The 18563-nt window shown below is 49.7% G+C and overlaps 1 long non-coding RNA gene across 4 annotated transcripts in view; it reads left to right on the top strand.

Annotated features, from left to right (window-relative positions):
• Window positions 1–2398: 2398 nt before the first annotated feature.
• The window catches only part of LOC113597326 (uncharacterized), a 29905-nt gene continuing 13740 nt past the window's right edge, over window positions 2399–18563 (top strand). For 3 of the 4 annotated variants that reach the window (XR_008294822.1, XR_003418105.2, XR_003418106.2), the window contains exon 1: window positions 6727–7478. This is a non-coding gene — a long non-coding RNA (uncharacterized LOC113597326). Of the gene's footprint in view, window positions 5118–6726; window positions 7479–18563 lie in introns of those variants that run through there. The other variant, XR_008294821.1, reaches the window with a different exon arrangement.

Raw genomic sequence — 18563 nt, forward strand, 5'->3', positions numbered from 1 at the left:
ATTTGCAGTCTGGCTTATCTCCATAGTTGAAGGAGATGGCATGGCACGTGTGAAGTGCATAGATGGGAATCGGGGGAGAGAAAACCTGCGGTGTCACAGAGGGAGGGAACACTCTGTAAGGAGAGACAAAAGGGACAGAAAGAGAGAGGGGCTAAAAAGTGCAGTATCAAGTTAGCACAAGGAGGAAACCTCTCTGGACCATGGAATGGGGAGCAAAAAGTGCTGAGCATCCCAGGTGTTTGTTTTTTTTTTTTTTTCTCCAAACTGTGCTTGGAGCTCAAACTCAAAGGTTTTGGAAGTGAGCAACATTCTCCAGAGCATAGCTGTGCTGTGCACTCCTGCAGAGAAGGGAGCTGGCCCCAGAGCATATAGCATGGTGTAGAGATATCCATGTGTACACTAGGAGAAAATGGTCCCCTTCCTGGAGTATTTTGGGAAGAGGGTTTTTTGCCTCCCTAAGGAAAAAAGACCCTGCAGGTGCCAGCCAAAGGCCTTACATCAAGCATCATGGAGAGGCTCTAATGTGGAGGAGGGGAGTGGATCCACGCAAGTGCCAGGTACTTTAAGACTGGGTTTTGAAACCCAGCCATACACCAAAGAAAAAGATGGAGCACAGTTGTGGCACAAGAACAAACAATCCTAAAATTTGTATGCAACCAGGAAAGACCCCAAATAGCCAAAGTAATGAGGAAAAAGAAAACCAAAGCTGGAGGTACCACAATTCTGGACTTCAAGCTATGTTACAAAGCTGTAGTCATCAAGACTGAATGAAACTGGTGCAAAAACAGACACATGGATCAATGGAACAGAATAGAGAACCCACAAATGGACCTACAGCTATATGGTCAACTATCATCAATAAAGCAGGAAGAATAAAAAAAGACAATTTCTTCAGCAAATGGTGTTGGGAAGATTGGACAGCAACATGCAGAAGAATGAAACTGGACCACTTTCTTACACCATACACAAAAACAAATTCAAAATGGATGACAGACCTAACTGTGAGACAGGAAAACATCAAAATTCTGGAGGAGAAAGCAGGCAGCAACCTCTTTGACCTCAGCCCCAGCAATTTCTTTCCTAGACATGTCTCTGGAGACAAGGGAAACAAAAGCAAAAATGAACTATAGGGACCTCAACAAGATCAAAATCTTCTGCACAGCAAAGGAAACAATCAGCAAAACTAGAAGGCAACCAACGGAATGGGAGAAGATATTTGCAAATGAGTTAGTATCCAAATCTATAAAGAACATATCGGGGCGCCTGGGTGGCTCAGTCGGTTAAGCGTCCGACTTCGGCTCAGGTCGTGATCTCGCGGTCCGTGAGTTCGAGCCCCGCGCCGGGCTCTGTGCTGACAGCTCAGAGCCTGGAGCCTGTTTCAGATTGTGTCTCCCTCTCTCTGACCCTCCCCTGTTCATGGTCTTTCTCTCTCTGTCTCAAAAATAAATAAAAACTTAAAAAAAAAATTTATAACATATCAAACACAACACCTCCAAAACAAATAATCCGGTTAAAAATGGGCAGAAGATATGAATAGACATTTCTCCAAAGAAGACATACAGCTGGCCAACAGACACATGAAAAGATGCTCAATATCACTCATTATCAGGAAAATACGAATCAAAACCACAGTGATACCACCTCACACGTATCAGAATGGCTACATTAACAGTTCAAGAAACCACAAAAGTTGGTTAGAATGTGGAGAAAGGGGAACACTTTTGCACCTTTGGTAGGAATGCAAACTGGTGCAACCACTCTGGAGAACGATATGGAGGTTCCGCACAAAATTAAAATAGAACTACCTTATGACCCACCAATTGCACTACTCGGTACTTATCCAAAGGATACAAAAATGCTGATTTGAAGGGGCACATGCACCCCAAAGTTTATAGCAGTGCTAACAGCAATAGCCAAAGTATGGAAAGAGGCATAATGTCCATCAACTGACAAATGGATAAAGAAGATGTGGTAGATACATACAATGGAATACTGCTCAGCCATCAAAAAGAATCTTGCCATTTGCAACAATGTGGATGGAGCTAGAATGTATTATGCAAAGGGAAATAAGTCAAAGAAAGACAAATATTATATGACTCCACTCACATGTGGAATTTAAGAAACAAAACAGGTGAACATAGAAGAAGAAAGGAAAAATAACATAAAAACAGAGAGGGAGCCAACCATAAGAAACTCCTAAATTAAGAGAACAAACTAAAGTCTGCTGGAGGGGAGGTGGGAGGAGGGATGGGATACATGGATGGGCATTAAGGAGGACAATTGTTGGGATGAGCACTGGGTGTTAAATGTAAGAGAGTAATCAATGGATTCTACTCCTGAAGCCAAGGCTACAATGTATGTTAATGAACTTGAATTTAAATCAATATATATAATCGGCCCCCAAATCTCCCGAATTCATATTTCTGTGTTAGAAAAATGCACACATTTCATTCCAGAATGTATTGCTAAAAATGTGTGGACTGCCTTTTCTGTGCAGGACTATGTGGCTGCAAGGTATTCTTCACTATGACACCTGGGAGACTTGATTCTTGGTAAGCCAGTGACCCCATTAGTAGCCACTGAGTTGAAGTACGGACTGCCTCTGAAGAAGCACTCTGGGGTAGGAGGGCTCTCTGCCCTGGTGGCTGTTGGGGTGGTTCCAGAGTGAATCATGGCTCCAGTGGCCTGGAGGGTCTTAACTGGCCCCACTGCCCTCAAGCGGTCGAAGAGGGGCTGTACTGTGCATCTACGAGCACAAAACCCAGCAAAGCCAGCAATGTGAGCCAGCTGTTGAAGTTGGCCCATTAGGAGGAGAAAGCTGCCTCATTTTAATCACTCATCAGAACCACTGAGCATATTTTCCCTGAGGGCACAGGTGGAGGAATCTAGGCAGCTCTGTTCAGGTTGGGGGGGTGTGGGATGTTCTCAGGGACCCTACAAACAGACCCCTGGGAGCCACGGGTGTTAGAGGATCCTTGGGCCCAATCAGGCATCCAGTCCGAAAGGGCTCTGTGTGTGGCCAGTTTCAAGCTGCCACCTTTGAAAGCATTTCAGGGAGTAACCAGTCTGGACCATGGTGGTACGTAGGTTTGGGGCACCAAACTGAGCCCAACAGCCCATGAGGTTACCAGCAGACAAAAGCAAGGTGGTAGTGAGGGGCTTGACTGTGCACCCTCAGGCTGAGCCTGATCATCGGGGACCCACGGTGAGAGATGTCTGACAGGTCGTGAATAGGAGGCCCAGGCCTGAGGGACTGTGTGGAGCCGAAAAGATGAATAGGAGGGAGGGAGAGTCTGGGCCCTGGAGCAGGCTGTGGATTGACCCCTGTGACCTCAAGACAGACCCCAGGGAGCACTGGTTGTGTGAGAAGCCTTGGGACCCACGAAGCCCCCAGTTCCAAAAGGGTCTGTCTGTGCCAGCCTGAAGCTGCTGCCTTTGGAAGAATTTCAAGGAGTAACCCCTCTCCACCCTCGGATGGTGCAGTTTGGGACACAGGCCCAAGCCCAACATTCCCGGAGGGGCTCAGCTGAAAAAGTTGGTAGGGCAGGTAAATGAGGAGGGCTGGCTACACATGCCGAGGCCGCTCAGGCCTGAGGGGAAGCCTGGACCTGAGTTGGGAGACCACAGCCCCAGCCCCAGAGCAGGCTTCTAGGGGGCCAGTCTGATCCCAACAGCCCAGCATGGCCCTGACCAGCAGGGTGGCCTTGGAGGCCAGTGATGGGGGCTGAGCACACATGGCTGTTACATGGCTGCCACAGGACCCACATGGCCTGAACCTTAAAGAAACAGCAATAAGCAGAGCCTAGGCCTGGGACCAAGCTCTCAGTGGCTCGTGGCATCTGCGGAATCCAAGCCACATCCTAGACAATTGCATGTGTCACCCTTGAAGCAGAGCTGGAGGAATCTGGGCTGACTTGACAGGGAAGAGGCCAGGTCACGGGTGCCCCTGATACCAGTCTCACTGGAAGCCTTAGCTGACATGGACGTACGTATCTCCTCCCCTGGAGGCCAAGCTGTAAGCAATTGCACTGCCTTATCAATACACCAGCTGGCTGGGGTATGCTTCCACAGAAGACCCCTGGGGGCCTTGATTGATGGTGAAGCTGGGGACTCCATTTGGCAGGCAGACAGGCTACATGGGGACTGACTGCCACCTCTGGAAACTTCTGAGGGTTGGCTCAGTATTGTGACCTCAGGGTTGGGATCCTGCTGCCCAGGAGGCTATGTGGGTGCTTTGGGTGTGGGCAGAGCTCCACAGGCAGAGAGAGATCCGGCTTCCTCAAAACAGGTGAAAGGGTGGCTAGTGTGCGTGATGAGACGTGCAGGTGCAGGCAGCCAGGGACCGGCAGAGGCAAGTGTATGGAGAGATTGGGTGTTGTGGGTAGGCCTTGGGCTGTCCAAGTCCTTTGCCTGATTCCCAGCTTTGTGCTCCATAGATGAGCATACTTTTCCTCCCAAAGGTAAAGCCAGTGGAGCATGGACTGCCTTGGCCAGACAGGGCCGGTCTGTCTGGGCCTGGGAACCCGGATTCCTGGTAAGCCCAGAGCCCCATCAGGGAGGCAGCCAGCTGCGTGGGTACTGACTGTTGGCTCATAAACATTTTGTAGGGGAGGGTATCTTCTGCCCTGGAGGGTGTTCAGGTGGTTTGAGAGCCACTTGAGGCCCCAGAGGCCTCAGGCAGGCCTGTCTGGAGTTGTCTGGGGGACCCACCAAACACAGACCCCTGGAAGCCCTGGGGCCAGCCAAGTGTGCAGTGCAAGAGGAGTCTGGCCAGTTTCAAGCTGCCACATCAGAAAGAATTTGGGAGAGGAAGCTCTCTGGACCCTGGGATGTGCAGGTCTAGGCAAACTGACCAAGCCCAACAGGCCAAGGGGAAATTAGCAGACTTCTGGGTGTCCTTCACAGGTGGGCCTACTGGGCCTCACTATCCTGCCCAGGGGGGATTTGAAGAGACCAGGCAGGTAAGGACCTTTTTTAGGGGCAGGTTTGAGGAGGAGAACATGTTTCTTTTCTGGGAAACAATATCTGTTTTTTCAGAGTGAAGTAAATTTTGCCCCCAGAGGTCCACCCTAGGACCCCAGGATGTGACCTCATTCAGGAGTAGGACCTTTGCAGATGTAAGTAGGTAATAGGAGTCATTAGAGTGGCCCTAATCCTGTATGACTTATGTCCTTGTAGGAAGAGGAAAAGCCATTTAAAGACAGTGATGGAAGGGACACAGCCAAAGAATACCTGGAGTCCCCAGAAGCTGGAAGAATCCAGAAGGACCCTCTTCTGGAGCCTCAGCACTTTCACAGCTGGGAGTTGTGGGTGGGCCTCAGTGGAGGGCAGCGCTGTGGTCCCTGACAGTTCCATGTCCATGTACAGTGGCCGTGGAGCAGCTCCCACAGCCTGCTGACCAGCCAACTGGTTTCCTGGGAAACTAGGGTGCTGCCTATCTACACTTGGCTCGGCCATCACAGCCTTCCTCCCAGGACTCCGGTCTGCACAGGACTTGGGGCCAAGGGGATCTGGGCTTTCAGCCTCCACACAGGGGCCTCCAGAGGCCCAGTAATAGTGCCAAGTGTTTCTGCCAGGATGATGGAAAGTGCACTTCCATCCGTGTGGAATGGGAGCTGGGAGTTCCCCTTACTTACTAAATTGAAAGCAGAGAGGGTGCAGAGTATTCAGCTATAAATAGGAGTAGGGTGGACACATGTGCCCAGTGAGAGAAACCAGACCTAAAAGGCCACGAAACGTCCAGGACAGGCAGGTCCACAGATGGAAAGCACCCTAGTGGTCCCTGGGGGCTGGGGAATGAGAGGTGGCCACCTAAGGGTAGGATAATGGGGATTTGGACTGTGGCGATGGTTGTACCACTCTGTGACTCTACAAAACAACACTGAGGTTTACAGTTTATTTTTAATTTTTTATTATTTTTTTAAGATTTTTTTTAAGTAATCTGTACACCCAGCATGGGGCTCGAACTCACAACCTGAGATCAAGGGTTGCACGCCCTACCAACTGAGCCACCCAGGTGCCCCTGAGGTTTATATTTTAAGTGAGTTGGTTGTATGGTATGTGAATTATATCTCAATAAAGTTGTTGTCAGGCAGCAACAGCTAGGGGATTCCAGCTGCACGTCCAGAATCTGTCACAGGAGTTGAGAATGGCAGAACCTGCCCGGACCGCTGAGGGTCCTTACAAAATCCCTGCAACATGAAACACGTGGGGCCACAGCATGTTTAGACCTCAGCCAGCAAGGCTGGATTCTGTGGACTTGCTGTCCTCCCTTACAGACAAGGCATCGCCCCCCAGGAGAAGGTGAGGCCGCTTGAACAGCCCTTCTTTCTTGGGTACATTTCTTCTTTCCCTCCCAGGGATGGTGGCAGCCGAACTTAGAGCAGCCAAGGCAAAAGTGTGATGCACAAAACAACCGAGAAGTTTGACCAGGTGTGGTGGGCTCCACGGAGTCCAGGAGCCCAGGGCCTGAGGTCACAGGAGCTTCCTTCTCAGCATCATTGCCCTGTACCCCCAAGTATGGGGCATTTGCTGACATACTTGAGGGTTGAAGCAGCCAAGGCATTATGATTTCACTGGTAGAAGCCATCCTACTTCTGGCACTTTGTTTAGGAAGACCACTTTTTAAAAAACAAAGAATAACCTTATATGTTAGAAATTATGTTGTATATGTGGGAAATATAATCATAAAGTTGTAATTATGGAGCCGTCATCCAGATCAAGAAATAGAGCATAGATGGTAAGTGCCCAGAGGTGCACGGCCCTCTTAAGCTCCTCCCTGCCATGAGATAACTATTGCCCTGAACTTGGTGGTGACAGTATTGTGGTGCTTGTGGCACACCCCACATATGCACCCATAAATAAGAAACCCAGCTCTGCCTGGTTTCACCTGTGTGTGTGGGAAGTACTAGTGCAGTCTGATTTATCCTTGTCATTGGCTCAGTATTGTGTCTGTGACATTCTTCTACGAAGATACAATCTTTAAAATAACTTTTGTGGGGTACCTGGGTGGCTCAGTCGATTGAGCATCCGACTTCGGCTCAGGTCACGATCTCATGGTCTGTGAGTTTGAGCCCCGCGTTGGGCTCTGTGCCGACAGCTCGGATCCTGGAGCCTCTTTCGGATTCTGTGTCTCCCTCTCTCTCTCTGACCCTCCCCCGTTCATGCTCTGTCTCAACAATAAATAAATAAAATAAAATAACTTTTATGAATTTTAATGTGAAGTTAAAATTTATTTTATTGCTGTGGAATATTCCATCACAGGCATGTGCTTAATTCATGTCTCTGTTCTGCTTCTGGTTTGTTTTTTTTTTACAGAGTGAGTGTGCATGAACTGGGAGAGAGACAGAGGGAAAGAGAATCCCAAGCAGGCTGCACACTCAGCACGGAGCCTGACACGGGGCTTGATGCCACCACCCTGGGATCATGACCTGAGCCAAAATTGAGAGTCAGATGCCCAATGGACTGAGCCCCCCCAGGTACCCCTCCATTGTGTTTCTGATGGCATTCAGATTGGTTCCAGATTTTGTCTCTTTGTACTGAGAATGTCCGTGTTTGTGTGTCCTAGTGTGTGTGTTCTTGTGTTTGTGTATAACTGAAGGTCAGAGTATGTGCATGTTTTACTTTACTACGTAATGCCGAATTGTTTTCTTTTTTTCTTTTTTAAATTTGCGTTTTAGATAACAATATTGGTTTCAGGAGTAGAATTCAGTGATTCATCACTTACATGTGGCACCCAGTGCTCATCACAAGTGTCCTCCTTTTTTTTTTTTTTTAATTTTTTTAACGTTTATTCCTCTTTGAGAGACAACAGAGAGACAGGGTGTGAATGGGGGAGGGGCAGAGAGAGAGGGAGACACAGAGGCTGAAGCAGGCTCCATGTTCTGAGCTGTCAGCACAGAGCCTGACTCCAGGCTCGAACTTACGAACATGAGATCATGACCCAAGCTGAAGTCAGCCACCTAACCGACTGAGCCACCCAGGTGCCCCACAAGTGTCTTCCTTAATGCCCATAACCCATCTCGCCCATCTTCCACCATCAACCTTCAGTTTGTTCTCTGTCGTTAAAGAGTCTCTTGTGGTTTGTTTCCCTCTGTTCTCTCCCCCACATATGTTCATCTGTTTTATTAAATTCCACATATGAGTAAAATCATGTGGTACTTGTCTTTCTCTGATTGACTTACTTCAGTTAGCATCATACACTTTAGTTCCATCCATGTTGTTGCAGATGGCAAGATTTTGTTCTTTTTGATCACCGAGTAACATTCCATTGTATATATATATCACATCTTCTTCATCCATTCATCAGTCAATAGACATTTGGGCTCTTTCCATCTCTTGGTCATTGTTAAGAATACTGCTATAAACGTCAGGGTGCATGTATCCCTTTGAGTCTGTAATTTTGTATCCTTTGGGTAAAATACCTAATTGTGCAATTGCCTGATCATAGGGTAGTTCTATTTTTTTTTAATGTGGTAAAATAAACATAACAAAGAATGTACCATTTTAGGGGAGCGTCAGTGGCTCAGTTGGTTAAGCGGCCGACTTCGGCTCAGGTCATGATCTCATGGTTCATGAGTTCGAGCCCTGTGTTGGGCTCTGTGCTGACAGCTCGCACTCTGTTTCTCTCTCACAAATAAATAGACATTAAAAATGTTTTTTAAAAGAATGTGTCATTTTTATCATTTTTAAGTGTACTATTCAGTGGCATGAAACACATTCACATTCTTATGCAACTGTCCCCACCATCATCTCCAGAACTTTTTTCCCGTTTTGTAAAACTGAAACTCTGTCCCTATTAAATAGTCCTCTCATCTCCAGCCACTGGCATCCACCATCTTGTCTCTATGGACCTGTCTACTCGAGGGACCTCCTATGAGTGGAATCATACAGTATTTGTTCGTTTTGGGGCTGCCTTCTTTCATTCAGCATCATGTCCTCAAGGCTCATCCATGTTGTAGCAGGTGTCAGAATATCCTTCCTTCTCAACACTGAGTATTCTTGCATTGTCTGGATAGACCACAGTTAGCTGATCCACTCATCTATTGATGGGCAGATGTATTATCTACATTAATTTCTCATATCTTAAAATATTTCAATATCTTCAGAAAGTCCTGTGAATCAGGTCTTTTACCATTAACTTTTGTCTTTAACTTTTTATTTTTTGATTAAAAATTTTTTTTTAATTTTTTTTTTTTTTTTTTTTGAGAAAGAGGGAGACACAGGATCTAAAGCAGGCTCTAGGCTCTGAGCTATCAGCACAGAGCCCAATGTGGGACTCAAACCCATGAACCATTAGATCATGACCTGAGCCGAAGTCAGATGCTTAACTGACTGAGCCACCCAGGTGCCCCTTAACTTTTTATTTTGAAAACCATCAAACAGGAAAGGGTAGAATTCAAAAACTTCACCTGCATTCAGCAATCAATGCTTTGCCGCATTCACTTTATTCTCTGCATGCGTGTGCATGTGTGTTTACCAGAACCACTTGCAAGGCGGCTGCAAACTGCAGTGGGCCCTCATGCGTCACTGGGATTGCTCCTGTGTGACCGTGCTGCAGTCATTGCTCTCCAGAACTTGAAATGGCTGGAAGACAACATCCCAGTGAAGAATCTGTGTGGATTGCCATGCCTGTCTCCGGAATGCCCTTCACACTTTCTTTTTGTCCCATTCAGAGTCCAACTAAGGGCCATGTTGCATTTAGCTGTCCTGTGCATGGGTTCACTTTAAGCCACAAGCTTGGTGGGTTGGAGAGCCCAGGCTTGTCGTATGGAAGACACCCCTGCTGTGCTTCTGGTCTCCATGTCCCTGAACTTAGTTCCTTCCTTGGGGTCACTCAGCATGACCCTACTCGGACTGGGCCTCTTTCTACAGACAGTCCTCATCACCAGGTTGGGGTCCTGCTCACCCTCTCCCGACTTTAGAATCAGCAATGGGGGCTTTGCCAGCCCCCCAGCCCATCTCCCTCATGGGAGACCCTGTACTTTCAAAGAGCATGAACCTGGACATGTCTGTTTGGAAGTGTCGTGGAGTGCAGGGCCCACAGCAGGCAAGGTGACCCGCATGGCCATGGCAGTAGCCTTGGGGTGGTGTGGCAAGTTCAAACATTTCCAGGTTCTCTGCTCAGAGCGGCTTCTGTGTCATGACCTCTTCACGTCCTTGCCTTCAAAGACGACACAGTGCGTGTCCTGAGTGTCAGCCGTGTATACACAGTGGCCAAACGCCACAGAAGTAGTCTATCAGTGCTCTGTCCCAAGGGCACTGATGTGAAGGTGGACGTGTGCCCCTGCCACAGAGGCAGGGTGTGCATGCTTTTGGCTGCCCCAAGCAATCATAGGCCCCGGCCCCTGGGGTGGATGGACACCAGCACCTGGTGCCCCGTGCTGGGCCAGCCTGGGCCGGTCCCTGCTGAGGGCCCAGTACATGCAGCAGGTGGGAACACTTCACATCACAGCCACCTCTCTGTGCAGGAGCCTGGTCTGTGCTACTGCAAGTTTCTGGCATCCCCCTGGATCCTGACCATCAGGTGGCCAAAGACATTGGTAATACTTGCATCACATTTTGAAATGTTTAAAAATGGGATGGTCCTGTGTATTTTCCTGGTGAGGGTGTGTGTGGGTTGAACCTCAGTGTAGTTTATGTCCTTCCCAGCTCACGGTGAGCTCCCTGCTCATCTAAGAGGAACCATGTGCTCCTTGAGAGAGCAGTGCTAGGCTCGCTTACCTGACCACGTTCTGCAGACATGGTACATGGAGAGCCCACCGTGTCCTGTCTACACTGGGACATTTAGTTCTGACTATATTCTGTCTTCACAAGACTTGTAGACCTGATTGTGTTCTCTCTATTCAGTATATTTAGACCTGGCCATGCTCTGTCTACACTGAATATATGTAGACCTGCCCAGCGCTGTCTACACTGGGACATTTAGACGTGTGTGTTCTGTCTACAATGTGTCATGTAGGCCAGTGTTCGGTTTACACTGGGCATTTAGTCCTGATTGTGTTCTCTATGTTGTCTATCCTGGTACCTTTACATTTGACCATGTACTCTGTGCATTAGCCTCTAAACGTTGTTTTGATGATCACGGTTGAAATGACCACAAAGGGTTTCTATAGCACTTTAAATCCTGCGTGGACATGAGTTAGAACAGAGACTGTTCTAGAGCCCTGAGAAGCTGGCTCCAGCACAACAGCTGCACGTGTCACGGAGGTTGGTGACTCTCTAGGTGACCCTCATATCATTAATTCCCTAACATCTCACAAGTCCAAACCATCTTAACAGTGAAGGTGTACAGAGTTTTTCCTCACAAAGTGCACTGAAAATTTGGAGATTGAGAACAGGCCTTGGAATTGGTTAGACACATGGTTTAACCTCAGTATGGGGAGTTGCACAACCATGGCCTATGTTCAGATTTTAGTGCTTTGAGGTCTGGGGTGCACAACTGAGACTGCCTTGTTTGGGTAACCTTGCTAAGACCCCAAGTGTGGTCATGGGTCCTGGTGAGGGTGTGAGGTGCATGGGGGTCTTGGCACATGGTGGGGGCTGGGAGGACAGTGAGGTGTGGGGGCCTGGTGCATGGGGGATGGATGCAGGGCATAGGGGTCTCTGTGCACAAGGCAGAGGTGTCCCAAATGCAGCACTGCAAAGATGGGAACTTGCAGGGGTACAGAGGGCTGCACATGGGGATAACAGCATGGGGTATTAGCAGAGCACATGGGGCACGATGTCAGGTGGGCACCTGCTCCACAGACATCCCCTGGGCACCCTGGTTCTGCAAGCTGCCCTGGACCCACCTTCTGGGTTAGCACCTCCAGCTTTGAACTCCCTATGGGGTTCACCTTCCTTTGGGGTCTCCTCCAGACTTTGTGACCACAGGTGCAGTGTCTGGGACATTTGGGGATCTCCCTGTGTCGGTATGGGTGATGGTCCCAGATGCAGGGTGAATGTGGACGTGTGATCACCCCAGCTTAGGGTCTGGGGAACTTGGGCCCCCCTCTGTCAACAAGGATGAATGATCCTACGTGCAGGGTCTGGGAGATATGGGGTCACTCTGGTAAGTGTGGACGTGTGACCTCCCCAGCTCAGGGTCAGGGAGATTTGGGGGTCCTCCTGTGTCAGGATGGTTTAGTGACCACAGATGCAGTGTCTGAGACATTTGTGAGTCCCTGTGTGACACTATGGATGAGTGTCCCCAGTTGTGGTGTCTGGGAGAGGTTGGGTCACCCTAGTAAGTGTGGACCTGTGACAACCTCAGCTCATGATCTGGGAGATTTGGGAGCCCTCCTGTGTCAGTATGGGTGAGTGAAGTCAGGTGCAGCATCAGGGAGATTTGGGGGGGGTCTCCCTTGTCATTATGGGTGAGTGATCCCAATTGAAGCATCTGGGAAATTGGGGGTCCCTCTGTGTCAGTTTAGATGAGTGACCCCAGGTGCAGAGTCTGGGAGAGGTGGGATCACCCTGGTGAGTGTGAAGGTGTGACCACCCATTCTCAGGGCCTGGCAGTTTTGGGGGTCCCCCTGTGTAAGTACTAATGAGTGACCCCAGGTGGAGTGTCTGGGAGATACGCAGGCCCCTCTGTTTCAGTATGGATGAATGACAGCAGTTACAGGGTCTAGGAAAGATGGGGGTCACCCTGGTGAGTGTGGACATGTGACATCCCAGATCAGGGTCTGGAAGATTAAGGCTCCCTGTTTGTTATTATGGTTGAGTGACCCTAGATGTAGGTCTGGGAGGTTTGGGGGTCCCCCATTTCAGTATGGATGTGATCCTTGGTGCAGATTCTGGGAGAGGTGGGGTCACCTTGGTTAAGTGTGGATGTTTTACCACTCTAGCACAGGTTTTGGGAGTTTTGGGGATCCCCTGTGTAAGTATAAATGATTGGTTGCAGTTGCAGTGTCCTGGAGATGTGGGGTCACCCTGGTGAGTTTAGATGTGTGACCACCCCAGCTCAGAGTTGGGAGATTTGGTGGTCCCCCTGTGTCAGTATGAATGAGTTATCCCAGGTGCAAGGTCTGTGAGAGGTGGGGCACTCTGGTGAGTGTCACTGTGTGACCACCCCAACTCAAGTTCTGTGATATTTTGGGGTCTCCTCTTTCAGTATGAATGAGTGACCCCAGGTGCAGTGTCTGGGAAAGATGAAGTCACCGTGGTGAGTATGGATGTGTGAGCACCCCAAATCAGGATCTTGGAGACTGGGGGGTCCCCCGAGTCAGTACAAATGTGTTACACCAGGTGCAGGATCTGGGAGACGTTGGGTTACCCTGGTGAGTGCGGACATGTGATCACATCTACTCAGGGCCTGTGAGATCTGGGGGTCCTTTTGTGTCAGTATGGATAAGTGACTCCAGTTAAAGTGTCTGGGAGATTTGGGGGTCCCATGTGTAAGGTTGAATGATTTACTCCAGGTACAGGGAATGGGAGAGTTTGGGTCACCCTGGTGAGTGCGGATGTGTGACCACCCCAGATCAGGGTCTGGCAGATTTGAGGGTCCCCCTTTGTCAGAAAGAGTGAGTGACCCCAGGTGCAAGGTCTGTGATACTTGTGGATCTCCCTGTGTCGGTATGGATGAATGACCCCCGTGGCAGAATGGTGGGTTCACCTTTGTGTGTAGACATGTGACTACCCCATCTCAGTGTCTGGGAAATTTGGGAGTCCTTCTGTGCTAGGCTGGATGAGTGACCCCAGATGCCGTGTCTGGGATATTTTGTGGGTCCCTTTGTGTCACAATGGATAAGTGACCCAAGGGGCACAGTCTCAGAGATTTGGGGTTCTCCTGTGTCACTTTGGTTCAGTGGTACAGGGTATAGGGTCTGGGAAATTTGGTGGTCCCCCTGTGTAAGTATGAATGAGTTACCCCAAGTGTAGGCTCTGGGAGAGGTGAGTTCACCCTGGTGAGTGTGGATGTGTGAACCACACCAGCTCAGGGTCTTGGAGATTAGGCTGTATTCATATGTAAATATGTATGAGTACCCCAGGTGCAGAGTCTGGGACATTCTGGCATACCCCTGTGTCAATATGGATGAGTGACCTCAGCTACTGGGTTGGGGAGAGATGAGGTGACACTGGTGCATGTGGATGTGTGACCACCTTGCTCATAGCCTGGGAGATTTGTGGGTCCTTGTCTGTTAGTATGGATGAGTGATCCCACGTGCAGTGTCTGAGAGATTTGGTGTTCCTTCTGTGTCAGTATGGATGAGTGACCCCAGGTGCAGGGTATGAGAATTTTGGGGGTCCCCCTATCAGTATGGATGAGTGACCCCAGGTGAAAACTCTGGAAGAGGTGGGTCACCCTGGTGATTGTGGGTGTGTGATAACCCCAGCTCAAGTTCTGGGAGTTTGGGGCATCCCTCTTTGTTAGTATGGATGAGTAACTCACTTTAATGATCTGGGAGATTTGGGGGGTCCCTCTGTAGCAGTATGGATGAGTGACCCCAGGTGCAGGGTCTGGGAGATTGGGCATTCCCCCATGTCATTATGGATGAATGACTACAGTTATAGGTCTGGGAGATTTGGAGGTCCCCCTTTGTCATTATGGATGAGTGACCCCAGGTGGAGTGTCTGCGATATGTGGGGTCACCCTGGTGAGAGAAGATGTATGACCACCCCCTATAAGTATGTGGGAGATTCGGGGGTCCTCCTGTGTCAACATGGGTGGGTAACACCATTTGCCGTGTTTGGTAGATTTGGGGGAGCCCTATATCAGTATGAATTTTTACCACAGGTTCAGGATCTGGGAGACATGGAATCACCCTGGTGAGTGTGGACATGTGACCACCCCAGATCAAGGTCTGGAAATTTGGTGGTCCCCTTTGTCAGTATGGTTGAGTGACCCCAAGTGCAGGGTCTGGGAGAGGTGGGGTCACTCTGGTGAGTGTGAACATGTGACCACCCCAGATCAAGGTCTTAGAGAAATGGGAGTTATTCTCTGTTAGTGTGGATTATTGACACCAGGTGCCAGGGTCTGGAAGATTTGGAAGTCCCCCTTTATCAGAGTCAATGAGTGTCCACAGGTGCAGGGTCCGGGAAAGGTGGGGTCACCCTGATGACCTTGATAAGTATGGACCTGTGACCTTCCCAGATCAAGTTCTGGTAGATATGGGGGCCCCCTTTGTCAGTAGGGATAAGGGACCCAGGGTAGGATATGGCATATTTGGGGGTCCCCCTGTGTCAATGTGGATGAGGGACCCCAGGGGCATGGTCTGGAAGATTAGGAGTCCCAGAGTGTCATTGAATGAGTACCAAGATGGAGGGTCTGGGAGATTAGGCGATCCCCCAGTGTCCTTATGGATTAGTGACTCCAGAGGCAGTGTTGGAGAGATGCTGGGTCACCCTTGATAGTGTGGGTGTGTAATGACCCTAGCTCATGATTTGGGAGATTTAGGAGTCTCCCTTTGTCAGTATGGATGAGTGACCCTAGGTGCAGTTTCTCAGATAGGTGGGGTTAACCTGGTGAGTGTGGGCGTGTGACCATCCCAAGTCAAGCTTTGGGATAGTTGGTGATCCTCTTTTGTCAGTATGGATGAGTGATATCAAGGTGCAGGGTCTGGGAAAGGTGGGGTCACCTTGGCGAGTGTTGATGTATGACCACCTCATTTCAGGGTCAGGGAGATTTGGAGGACCCCTCTGCTGGTATGAATGAAGTGACCTCAGTTGTAGGGTCTAGGAGATGTGGGGTCACCCTGGTGAGTGTGGATGTGTGACCTACACAATTCAGGGCCTGGGATATTTGTCAGTCCTCCTTTGTCAGTATGGATGAGTGATCTCAGGCACAGTGTCTGGGACATTAAGGGTCCTTCTGTGTCAGTATGAATGAGTGATCCAACTTGAAAATCTGGGAGATGTGGTGTGTGTGGACATGTGACCACCCTGCTCAAGGTCTAGGAGATTTGGGGGTCCTGTTGTGTCAGTATGGATGAGGGACTCCAGGTGAAGACTCTGGGAGAGGTGGGTCACCCTGGTGAGTGTGGATGTGTGACCACCTCAGTTCTATTCTGGGAGACTTGGGTGGCCCCATTTGTCAGTATGGATGAGTGACCCAGGTTAAGGATATGGGAGATTTGGGGGTCCCTCTGTGTCAATATGGATGAGGGACTCCAGGTGCAAGTTTTGGGATTTGGGCTCCCCTGTATCAGTATGGATGAGTGACCACACAGGCAGGTGCTCAGAGATTTGGAGTTCCCTGTGTTAGTAGTGTTGTGTGACTTCATACAAGGGTCGGGAAGAGGTTGGGTCACCCTGGTGAGTGTGGACCTGTGAGGACCACAGCTCAGGGACTGGGAGATTTTGGGGTCACCCTTTGTCAGTATAGGTGTTTGACAACCTCCTAGACTCTGGGAGATTTTGCCCCCCCCCCACCTTGTCATTATAGATGAGTGATGCCAGGTGCAGGTTCTGGGAGGGGTGGGGTCAGCCTGATGAGTGTGAACATGTGACCACCACCACTCAGGGTCTGGGACATCTCAGGGTTCCTCTTTGTCAGTATGGACTACTGGCCCTAGGTGCAGGGTCAGTGAGATTTGGAGGTCCCACTGTGTCAGTATGGATGAATGACCCTATCCAGTGTCTGGGAGAGGTGGGGTCACTGTGGCGAGTGTGGATGAGTAACCACCCCATCTCAGTGTCTGAAAGATCTGGGGGTCCCCTGTATCAATATGAAGAGAGACCCTAGTTGCCATGTCTGTGAGATTTGGTGGTTCCCTTGTGTCAGTATGGATGTGTGAACCCAGTTGCAGGTCCTGGGAGATTAGGGGGTCACCCTGTGTCAATATGGATGAGTGACCCCCGGGGCAGAATCTGGGAGAGGTGGGGTCACTCTGGTGAGTTTGGATGTGTGACCACCCCAGCTCAAGCTTAAGGAGGATTGCAGGTCCTATGAGTAAGTATGGCTGGATGACCCCAGGTGCAGGCACTATGAGAGGAGTATTCACCCTGGTGAGTGTGGACATGTGACCACCCAGGCTCAAGTTCTGGGAGATTTCAGGTTCCCCCATGTCAGTGTAGAGGGATGACCCCAGGTGCAAGGTCTAGGAGGTTTGGACTTCCCCACGTGGAATATGGATGAGTGTCCCCAGGCCTGGGAGAGTTGCGGTCACACCGGTGTGGATGTGCGATCACATGTTATCCAGGCCCCGTGTGCCTTCTGAGGTCATTTTCCACCTCATTGATAAGTGCCAGCTGTGGTTTACTGGAGTGATTTCACAGCTGGGAAGGCCCTGGGGCATGCACAATGCTGTCCAGATGCTGAGATGTGTTCTCAGATGTTTGATAATTGATTAGGTGATCTCACTGTGCACAGTTGTGACTTGGAAGTGACGTGACACATGTCAGCTCTTGTAGGCCCTAGCGCCTTAGCCCATTTTCAGCCACTAGTCACCCTATGTCTCCTGCCTTGAATGACCACTCCAAGGGAGATTCCCTGTGAGCACTGGTGTCCAGTCCTGTGGTCACAGCCATGTACTGCTTGTGGCCATGAAGCTGCTGAAAGCGCTGGTGAGTGTGAGCCAGGACACCTGCATAGGTAGGCTCACAGCCCAACAGCTGTAAGAGATCGAGCATCCCAAAACTCTAGGGCAGATGCAAGTACTACCTGGAGCTTTTAGGCCTGTGGAGGTACCAGGTGTAAGAAAGGTGGTTGTGGGTGGAAGGACACACAGGAACACTGTTGGAGGGAGTGTCCATGAGAAGAAGAGGGGAATCAGGATGTCACTGTGTGCAGGGAAGGAAGAGAGGGTCCACCTGATGAGGGGAGAGGATGCAGGTATGAAGAATTACAATGTCAGGGGAGGGAGTGTCCACAATAAGGTGGAGGGTAATTTAGGGTGGTATAAAGACGTCACTGGGTACTGGGAGGGAGGGTACCAGGAGATGAGGAGAAGGGACGCAGGTATGAGAACATCACTCTATGGAGGGAATGTCCACCTGAGATGAGGGGAGGGGATGAAGGTAAGAGGATATCAATCTATGGACATCTGAAATGAGGGGAAGTGATGAATATATGAGGATATCACTCTATGGTAGAAGGTCCACCTGAGATGAGGGGAGGGGACACAGGTATGAGGACATCACCATGGAGGGAAGATCCACCTGTGATGAGGTGAGGAGACGCAAGTGTGAGGGCATCACTCTGGAGGAAAGGTCCACCTGAGATGAGGGGAAGGGATGCAGTTATGAGGACATCACTCTATGGAGGGGGGTCCACCTGAGAAGAAGGTACGCAGAGGTATGAGGACATCGCTGTATGAAGGGGTTGTCGACAGAGATTAGCGGTGTTGACCCAGACATAAGGACATTACTCTATGGAGGGAGGGTCAACTGAAATGAGGGGAGGGGATGCAAGTATGAGGACATCACACTATGGAGGGAGGATTCACCAATGATTAGGGGAACGAAGGCAGGTATGAGCACAGAACACTATAGAGGATGGTACACCTCTATAGAGATGTAGGGGAGATGAGGCAGTTATGAGGAGTCACACTATGAATGGAGCTGAGTGGAGGGGACTTAGGTATGAGGAATTCACTCAATGGAGGGAGGGTCCAGCTGCGACGAGGGGAGAGGAGGCAGGT

Source organism: Acinonyx jubatus, unplaced genomic scaffold (genome assembly GCF_027475565.1).
Source record: "Acinonyx jubatus isolate Ajub_Pintada_27869175 unplaced genomic scaffold, VMU_Ajub_asm_v1.0 scaffold_34, whole genome shotgun sequence".
NCBI lineage: Eukaryota > Metazoa > Chordata > Mammalia > Carnivora > Felidae > Acinonyx > Acinonyx jubatus.